Source organism: Crocodylus porosus, unplaced genomic scaffold (genome assembly GCF_001723895.1).
Source record: "Crocodylus porosus isolate Cpor-Errol unplaced genomic scaffold, CroPor_comp1, whole genome shotgun sequence".
NCBI classification, from domain to species: domain Eukaryota; kingdom Metazoa; phylum Chordata; order Crocodylia; family Crocodylidae; genus Crocodylus; species Crocodylus porosus.
In genome coordinates, this window is record NW_017728914.1 from 11,001,132 (window position 1) to 11,011,222 (window position 10,091).

General features: G+C 45.4%; 1 long non-coding RNA gene across 1 annotated transcript in view; it reads left to right on the forward strand.

The window, feature by feature from the left end:
• LOC109309962 overlaps nucleotides 1-9,314 on the forward strand; it is a 15,732-nt gene extending 6,418 nt beyond the window's left edge. Inside the window, exons 2-3 of the long non-coding RNA XR_002101099.1 lie at nucleotides 9,153-9,156; nucleotides 9,211-9,314. This is a non-coding gene — a long non-coding RNA (uncharacterized LOC109309962). The remainder of the gene's footprint in view (nucleotides 1-9,152; nucleotides 9,157-9,210) is intronic.
• The last annotated feature ends 777 nt before the right edge of the window (nucleotides 9,315-10,091 follow it).

Consider the following 10,091-nt stretch of genomic DNA (forward strand, 5'->3'; position numbering starts at 1 on the left):
ACAACAGCCAGCAGAGAGGGGGGAGGAGGCAGGGAGTGGGGCAAATTGCATGTTGCCAGGTGGTAGGTGCTGCCGCCACATGCAAACTTCCATCCCTCCCCCCCATTCTTGGGAGCCGGTGGCAGAACGGAGTGGAGCGGCAGGGGGTGGGGGAGGCACACGGGGCCACCCACCCTCTCCTCCCCCATCATTCATGATGGGCAATTTGCTAGTGCAGCTTAGAAGACTGGACAATGTTGTAATTACAGCTTTTTGTACCCACAGGAGAACATTAAAACTAAACAAGAGACAGATCTAGTAACACTGGGGCTTTTTACACTCACAAATAGAGTTTTTTGGTTAAAGGACTCTATTTCAACACAAGGCATCACAGAGAGCCCAAGCCCAGCCAAAAATCATTAGCAAACATTGGCTACATGCTACATCATTTCCTGCTACTAAGCCTCTGTGCCCCATCTGACAACAGGATTTACTGCTAATTCATCCCCATTTCAATTAAATGATCTATGATATAGAACCAGATCTACTACAGCCCAAACTGCCAGATGCTTTTAGCTTAAGGCCAGGCCAAAAACAAACACAAAAACAAAGAACCCCCCCAAACAAGACACCCATATAAAACTCTCATGAACCACCACAAGTGTCAATTATTTGACTTCTGTTTTAATTCTTGCTGGCTCATTGTGTATACCCAGAAGTTAATGAGAAAAAAAAACTGCCAATAGGAAGCATCTTTCCTTATCATCTTTCAGGCCACCCTCTAAATACTTTCAAGAACACTGCACACTTCTTTAACACACCTTTTAATTTTTACATGTTGTAAAAATGGCTGATAACCTCAAAGAAAATAAAAATCAATCATTAAAATACAGAGTAAAAGCCTACATAAGAGTGAGTATACCTATGGAGTGATTTAAACATAAAATGCACAAACCTGTCAATGAGCATTGAAGAAAATTTTTAGTGATTTATCTGAAATGAAGGAACAAAAGATCTTCATCAGTATAAAGTTTGGGCCTATGGATTTAGATATGCATAACTGTAGACCAGTGTTCACAAGGCCTGATGAAACTAGACACATATCTAGTTCTGTTAACTTGAATAACACAAGTTTTCTTGGCATATCGCCACCAAATGAATCAGATACCTTTACTGATGCTAGAAGGTACTAAAGCATTGTCAAAGTTAGCATAAAACACATGGACACACTCACCTGTAAGATACCACCTTGCCCTGCCTTCTGCCTAACAGCTGTCTACCTCTCTCAACAACATATGCTTCATGCAGAACAAACAGAGCAAAAAACAAAATAGATTTTAACAAATTCACATTGCACATCTAGTATCTTAATCAGAAGCAAAAAAAATCCTGTTATATTCTGCTGTTCTCCGGTTGCTTTGCTTGTAACAGGGTTGCAGAAGTGAATTGCAGAGTCTTGATCTATGCACACAAAGTCTCTTACTATTGGTTAATTTATAGTTTGTCAGTTCTGGTGGAGGGTAGCAGTTATAGGAAATCATGGAACTGGAGGAACAAATGAGATATTTTTACTTAGCTAGGGAACAATCTTATGGAGGATTTTGCATGTCAAGTCACAGATCTTGAAATGAGCTCTCTATTCTACAAGGACTCGGTGGAAAGAACAGAACACTGGATAACGTGTTCATGGAAACCTATGTTGCTAAGTAATTAGGCTTGCTGCATGTTGTACCAGCTACAGTTTTTCAGGATGTGAAGCTTTGTTCCTAGATATGAATTGGACCAATTACGCTGTGTGGTTGCAAATGCCTGACTCATAGTGGTGGTGTGAATCTGATAGCAGGGGCTACCACTCTTTTGCCAAACTCTTAACTGATCACAGACAAAAGCAGCCCTTTCCCCATGACTAGGTATATAATAATGATGATACCTATTTACTATGTAGCCCTTTTGACCAGAAGATTTCAAAGAACTTACAAAGATCAGTATGATCATCACCAGTTTGTACAGAGGGGGGAAGATAAGGTATACCAAGGTGAAGTGATTTTGCCCAGTCACAAAGCAGACCAGAAGTAAAGTTGGTAAAAATCCCAAATTTCCCAAGTCCCAGTATAATACTCTATCTACTACACCACTAAACAGTCTTTAAGGCCTGCTTTACCATCTGTGGGCAAATGTCCACAGGAGTGGATGGAATATACAAAAAACAAGCAGGTTCTTTCAGAGGCCTACCTACCTCATATTTGTCTTAAATTGGTTTAAAATAATCTGACCATATAAGTGCTGAACAGTGAGAAACCTGGGAGATGGTGCTCCTGACTTTTCATATAAAGAAGTTGTGGCGCTGGTTACAGTCAATGGCAGCGGTGGCCAGTCTGTGGTGCACATGCCACAAATGGCACAGGCAGCCTGTTTATGTGGCATGCCACAGATCAGGCAGGGGACAGTGACACAGTAGAAGATAAGGCAGGGAGCAGAAAGCAGAGCAGCAGATTGGGCAGGGGAAAGGGAATGGAGTTGATCTTGGGGGGGGGATGTGGGGCTAATTTATGGCATGCTTGTCAATAAGGTTGTAGTGCCAGTAGTCCACGGACCAGTGGCAGCCAAACTGTATTTTGTCGGTAATCCATGTATAAATGTAAGATAAACATGAAAAGGATGGATCAAGCCTGATAAAGATGGAGGAGTATCTATCATCTGTGCTCAGTCTGAGATGACCCAACCTATTTTAGGATGTTTCTATTCGCCCCCTTCTTGGTGATAGGACAAGAGCGTTTGGTCATTAGTGATATCATAATTGTAGGGTTACTTTTGTTATGGCAAGGCCTAGAAGTCCCAAGGCAGAATCATGTGTTGGAGCTCAATAAAGTACATCCCCCCCCAACCCTATTAGACAGTAGGGGGGCACTCAGAGCAGTAAGTTTTGTCTAGTGTGCTTTGACCCACAGCCTACCTGAAATAGTTCCTGATGAGGTATTCTACTGGGCACTTTCTTGATTGTAATTTGTATGTTTATTTAAAGGAAATTAGTTTCTCTTGGGAGATACCTACCTTCTGATTCATACTTCCCTTAAGGAATTTTCATTATTTGAGTCAATAATCCAGATGCCATTTTGTGACCTTCACTCTATCCCCCCCCCCCCTTTCCTGAAAGGTGACATGATACTACATTTTATTAGCTGCTCTGTTATAATGCTACCTTTGATCTCAGGAGGGTCCTTAGAACTGAACAAAGAGACTTGATTTTTATTAAGACAAATGAGGTTCATGAACATAAACACTTATTTTCTAGAAGCAATAAGAGGGTGGGTTTATATACTTCCCATGTCTCAGAGGAAGTACAAGAGGATGAAGCAGATACAAGTGTAATGTGCAAAGAATCTGTGGGCTGGTAAGTGCATCTGCCTCAACCATGAGAGGATGGAATAGGCATAACTCTGCAGTTGGCAGAGTGTGGGTGGATGGTGCTTCAGAAAGATCAGTATGTATTTAAAGGTAGATTTGTGTGTATAACTCTTGACTAGGATTGAAAACGTTACCTGTAACATCTTTCAGTTCAAGAATTCCAGGTGTTTTGTAAACTATACATGAACCGAAAGGTCCTTATACAGATGATTTCAGGAAGAGAGATGTAACGTTTCAATCAGTGTGGCTTTACACAGTGCTGGCAGCACTAATTGTCCAGAAAGGAACATGGCCATATTTCTGCTTTTCTAATACAGAAGCAAATAGCTGCAGAGTTCTGAAAGTGAGCACTTTTGCTGCCACTGCTGAGAATACTCTTTGACCATTAAGTTTGCTCCTGACTTGACCCTATTGCTGTAAAGCCTCCAGTTACCATCATCTGGGTGACAAACCCTTTTCCTTCTCTCCAGGTACGATTATTACTAAAGGTAGTTGCTTAATAATGCACAGCACTATATAGCAGCTTAGGAAAATCCAAAATGCTGCAGAGTGAATTTGGAGAAGTTAGAATATACCCAACCCACACTGCAAATGATTAGAATAGTTGGGTTTATGCCCTTACTTCTGAAAAATAGAATGCATCAGTGGCTTTAATAATAATGTTTCATACTTGAAAGGTAACACCTCCCACTGTTTTATACTATCACGCCGCAATGTCTATGAATTAGCAGTGCTGACTCAGAGAAATTCCTCTTTCTCTATCAACAGCTTCACTTGCTGCAGTATCTGCATTTCCCTTGTAACTTTTTCCAGTGAAGCAAGAAGAACCTGAATGATCTTCCCATGACTAGATGAGATTTAGCTTGAGATAACCAAGCAGTGGTCTCTGAGACACAGAGGTAGTACTCACTAAGTTCAAAAGGAGCAACATGAAAGCATTCAAGGGCAGAATCTGTCCCAAAAGGGAGTAAGCACCTCCTTCCTGTATCCTGATAAGGCAACAATGATAATTAAGTCTGTTTTCTAATTTCATATCAAATTTACAAACTGTCTTGAATATACTTATAAGCCAATATGGACAGTCTAGAGGACCAACCTAATCATTCTCCAATTAGATAATCATACATATATAGTAAACTATGTCCCAGAAGATACAACAGCAATATTTCTAGAGCACTTCAAACAACTCTACTGGTGGCTCTGAGAGCACCATTAACCCAAACACGCAGTCAGAGAGATGGAAAAATTAAAGGCAAAAATACTGTAAGTGTATACTGTAGTCAGCAAAACACAAATGATTAGCTTCTTCGGAAGTTAAGAACACACCTGGGAGCCATCCAAGCTATTGCAAAACATGTGTGTTGCATGCCGCAGCACTTAAAGATCCTCCCTCTTATTTACACCTGCTAGATTGTTTTATTTAGCGTGAAGGTAGGTTAGGACAAAGGCCTTGTTGCCATGTATCTGGAAAACATCCACCACGCTGCTGGTGCCATATCAATAGATAGAATAGCAGGTTACTAGTTTAGTTCTGTAGCTATGGATTGTGGAATTCAAGTCACAGCAGAGTTCATAAGCAAAGGTAAATTTGCTGCTCCATCAGTTTGTTTACCAATTGTCCTGGAGTACTACATTGTACAAGCTGGCTGTCTGCTTTGACTGGGCCATGAATTGGAATAAAATGAGGTGCTAATCAGCACTGAAATACAGCTGAACTGTGTGCATAAGGTTACCCAGCATACAGTCGCATGAGGCCCTATTGTACCAGGTAGTGTAAGAACATCTGTGTGAGAGGCTGCCCAACCTTCATTTTCATGGTCTTTAATGGAAGTTAAAGGTTTGGCCCTTTGCATGATCACGCCCTGTAGTGAGTTGTAGCTAATGCTTAGGCCTGTCCTTAAAAAAAGTAGGGGACTACAAATAAGCAGTGTCTTGTGCTCCGTTGCTGGATCACAAGCAATAAACAATAAGCCTGAACTTGCAGAATTTAGTCAGGTGACGCTCCCACTGAGAGTTTTCCTGGGATTCTTTTACAGGGATTATACATAATCTCTGAGAGACTGCCTTTTCTTTGTCATGCTTCTATTGTTCACTCAGATATGCACTGCACTCTAAGTTTTTAGGGTGGCTGTAATCTGAACTAAATGACTAATATATGCAACCCCACTAAGTCAGTCTGAAGGCAGAGTTTGATCCAAGGCACATATATACAGGTATGTCAAAGACTTCAAACAGCCAGTGAGTAAACTGTGTAGGGTCATCATGCCCTTTTAGCTCATTCAGGAACACAAGTCACATGCAGAACTGTTCAGTTCTTTCACCCCCACAATAATCAGAACTTTTCAATCCTAAATTATGATTTATGTGATTATACATACCAACACCACAGTTGTCACTGAGTGTGAGAGGGGAGGTAAAAGCGCCCCCAACATGGCCCCAGATCCCTCCTGACAAGCGCCGATACTTACCACGGGGTGGAGACAAGCGGCAGCTGCGGGGAAACGCCGGTGCAGGCTCAGCAGTTCCAGAGCTGCCAGAGCCTGTGAATCGGCGAACTCTGGGGGTGAGACCTCGGAGGAGCGCAGGCTGCTCAAAGAGCAGCTGGAAGAGGAGTCAGCAGGGCGGAGGGAGAGGCACGACATGCCAGCCGGGAGATGCAGGTGGCAGAGGCCCCAAGCACAGGGAAGGAAGCCCTAGCATCAGCTGGGGAAGCCTGGCTGATGGAGAAAGGAATCCAGACTCTGAGAGCCAAGGGTTGCCAGAGAGCTGCAGCAGAGAGAAGCGGTTCTCCATTACCGGTCCGAGCAGAGCCTCCAGTGGTGGGACCTGCTGATTCCTCCCCTGCTGTCTGCTATCAGGGAAGCACCTCAAATGTTGCTGGGCTTTGCCCCATTTGAGCTGGTTTTAGGGCGTACCCCAAGGGGCCTATTGGACATGGTACGGGAAGGATGGGAGAGCACAGAGGGAGGAGGAAACCCCCCCATCCCAGAACACACAGGCACTAAGAGGGCGGCTGCAAAGGGCGAACCGGGTGGCTGGAGATAACCTGAGGGAAGCCCAGATACAGCAAAAATGACACTATGATAAGAACACGGGGGAACATGAGTTTCAGGTAGGGCAGACGGTACTAGTGCTATTGCTCAGCTCCATGAGCAAGTCCCTAACCTGCTGGCAGGGGCCTTTCCAGATTGTCTATAGGGTTGGACCTGTGGCCTATGAGGTACTGTGGCTTGGACATAAATGGGAGAAACACAACTATCATATTAACCTGCTTAAGCAGTGGCATGAACCTTAGCTATGCTGATCCCCTAGAGCGAGGAACTAAGAAGGCCCCTAGATGCACCGGCAGGGGAGGGAGTCTTTATGGGCCAAAATCTGACAGCTGAACAGAGGCGACAGATGATAAGGATAGTGCGTGACTTTGCTGATGTGCTCAGTGAGTTCCCTGGGAAGGCCCAGGGCGCCGTCCACAAGATCGTGACACCAGAAGGGGCCATAGTGAGGGAAAAGTGGAGGCAAATACCATACCACGGATATCCCATGGTTAGAGAAGAGATAAAGAAAATGCTGGAACAAGGAGTCCTCAGGGAGTCCCGGAGCCCCTGGCGTAGCCCCGTAGTTATGGTGTCAAAGGCTGATGGCACGTTGCGGTTGTGTATCGACTTCTGCAAACTCAACACTGTCACACAGTTCAATGCCTTCCCTATGCCCCAGATGGGGGAGTTGCTGGAAAGGACAGGACAAGCGTTGTTTATATCCACATTTGATCTGGCCAAGGGATATTGGCAAATACCCTTACAACTAGAAGATCAAGCCAAGATGGCCTTTGGGACTCCGTGGGGCCTGTACGAGTTTTGTAGGATGCCCTTTGGCCTCAGTGGGGTGGCAGCAACCTTTCAGAGGTTGATGGATTGGGTACTGGCGCCCTATCACCAATACGCACCGGTATATATCGATGACATTGTGGTGTACACCAAAACATGGGAGTAGCACCTAGAGGCGGTCAGGATGGTACTACAAGAGTTGAGGCAGGCAGGCCTGACGGCCCACCTTAAAAAGTGCACTCTAGGGCAAGCCAAGATGAAATACCTTGGATTCCTAGTAGGGCAAGGCCAAATCAGACCCTTGGCCGATAAAGTAGCTTCTATACAGGGGCATGAGTTCCCTCAAACGAAGAAGCAGATGAGGGCATTCCTCAGCCTAGCTAGCTACTATAGGTGGTTCATTCCCCACTTTACAGAGCTCACAGACCTTCTCACCAATGCGATCAAGGGGAAGGGAAATGGAGTCATCAAGCTGAAAGAGGAACAAAGAAGGGCCTTTGAGGGGGTTAAGAGGGCACTTTGCAAGGAGGTAGTGCTACACATGCCAGATTTCTTGGTATCCTTTATCCTGCAGGTCGACGCATCAGGCCGAGCACTGAGAGCAGTCTTACCCCAGAAAGTGGAGGGGCCAGAAAGACCAGTGACCTACATCAGCAGAAAGCTCAACGACCAGGAAAGGAGGTATGCCACCATTAAGACGCCACGTCAACGGCGGCCAGCGGGGATCGTGGACCACCCACAGACGCTGCTCGTGGTGCTGGTGGCAGGGTAGTGAGCAACTGCCCACAGGCACCGCCAATAGTGTCAGCAGCACCTTTGTGTAGGGAGGTCCACTGCCATGCCCAGGTGGTGCATATGCACCGTGCTCACCCCCTACGCATTGCCCCTGTCTGGCCTTTTCCAATCATCTGAGACCTCCTCCAATTGCCATGAGTTTTCAAAAACAATGGCCAGCAGCTCTGCAGTCACATCATCCAACTCCCTCAGGCACCCTTGGATGCATTTCATAGATTTCATAGACATCAGGGCTGGAAGGGACCTCGGGAGAGCATCGAGTCCAGCCCCCTGCCCAACCTCATGGACTTAACATGTCCAGCTTCTCTAAATAGTTCCTAACTTGTCTTTTGACTACTGAAGGCTGCTTACCTTCTCCCCAGACTGTGCTGCCCAGTGCAGTAGTCTGGGAGCTGACCTTGCCTGTGAACAGCAAGGTGAAAAAGGCATTGAGCCCTTCAGCCTTTTCCACATCATCTGAATAGGGGTTGCCTCCCCTATTCAGTACGGGACCTACACTTTTCCTGACCTTCCTATTGTTGCCAATAGACTTGTAGAAAACCTTGTTGTTACCCTTCAAGTCCCTTACTAGCTGCAATTCCAACTCTGCTTTGACCTTCCTGACTTCATCCCTACAAGCCTGAGCAATATACTTATACTTCTCCCTGGTGGTTTGTGCAAGCGTTCACTTCTTGTAAACTTCCTTTTTGTGTTTAAGCCTTTTTGCTAAGGCAAGCTGGTTGCTTGCCACATTTGCTAGTCTTCTTGCACATTGGGATGGTTTGTTCCTATGCCCTCACTAAGGTTTCTTTAAAATACAATCAGTTCTCCTGGACTCCTTTCCTCCTCAGACTGGCTCCCCAGGGGATCCTACCCATTAGTTCTGAGAGAGTCAAAATCTGCTTTTCTGCAGTGCTCTCCTTTCTTCCTTTTGCCAGGATCAGGATCCTGAATTCAATCATCTTGTGATCACTGCTGCCCAACTTGCCATCCACACTTCTACATCCCCCACCAATTCTTCTGTGTCTGTGAGAAGCAGGTCAAGAAGAGCACAGACTTTAGTTGTTCTCTCCAACACTTGCACCAGGACATTGTCTCTGATACTCTGCAAAAACTTCCAGGACTTTCTGTGCACTGCTGTATTGCCCTCCCAGCAGATGTCAGGGTGAGTGAAGTCCCCCATGAGAACCTGCGCCCATGATCTGGAAACTTCTGCTAGTTGCCTAAGGAAAGCCTCATCTACTTCATCTTCCTGGTTTGGTGGGCTATAGTAGACCCCCACCACAACATCACCCTTGTTGCTCTCTCCTCTGACTTTAACCCAGAGACTTTCAACAGGCATAGGTTTCAGTTTCACACTGGAGCTCTGAGCAATCTTATGGCTCTTTTACATACAGCACAATTCCTCCTCCTCTTCTCCCCTGCCTGTTCTTCATGAACAGTTTATACCCATCCATGACAGTGCTCCGGCCATGCGAGCTCCCACCAAGTCTCTGTTATTCCGATCACGTCATAGTTCCTTGACTGTGCGAGGACTTCCAATTCTTCCTGCATGTTTCCCAGGCTCCATATGTTTGCGTAGACACCTTAGGTAACTAGCCAGTTGCCCTACCTTCTCAGAAAGAATGAGGCCTCCCCTGTTTTCCTCTCCTCCTGCTTTCTCCAGGTCCCGTTTCCCCACTTACCTCAGGGTTTTGTTCTTCACCCCCTGGTGAACCTATTTTGAAGCTCTCCTCACCAGGTTAGCAAGCCTGTTTGCACAATATACTTCCCTCTCTTTAGCAGGTGGATCCTGTCCCTTTCTAGCAATTCTTCTTGGAACAACATCCCATGGTCAAAGCAGCCAAATCCCTGCTGGCAACACCACCTGTGCAGACATTCATTGATCTACAGGATGTCTGCTTCTGCCTGGGTCCTTCCCCTTGTGCTATAGCTGAGTAGTGTAAAACACGTCTTAGAGGTATACAGAGGTATCTTGTCATTGCTTCAAGAGTGCTTGCTCCCATAGTGAAAGGAGTGTAGTTTCATTGATATGATGCTGCTGATGGGCCAATCAGCTCTTTTGTGAAAACTTTGTACCTGGCAAAAAAAAACCCCATTCTAATACAG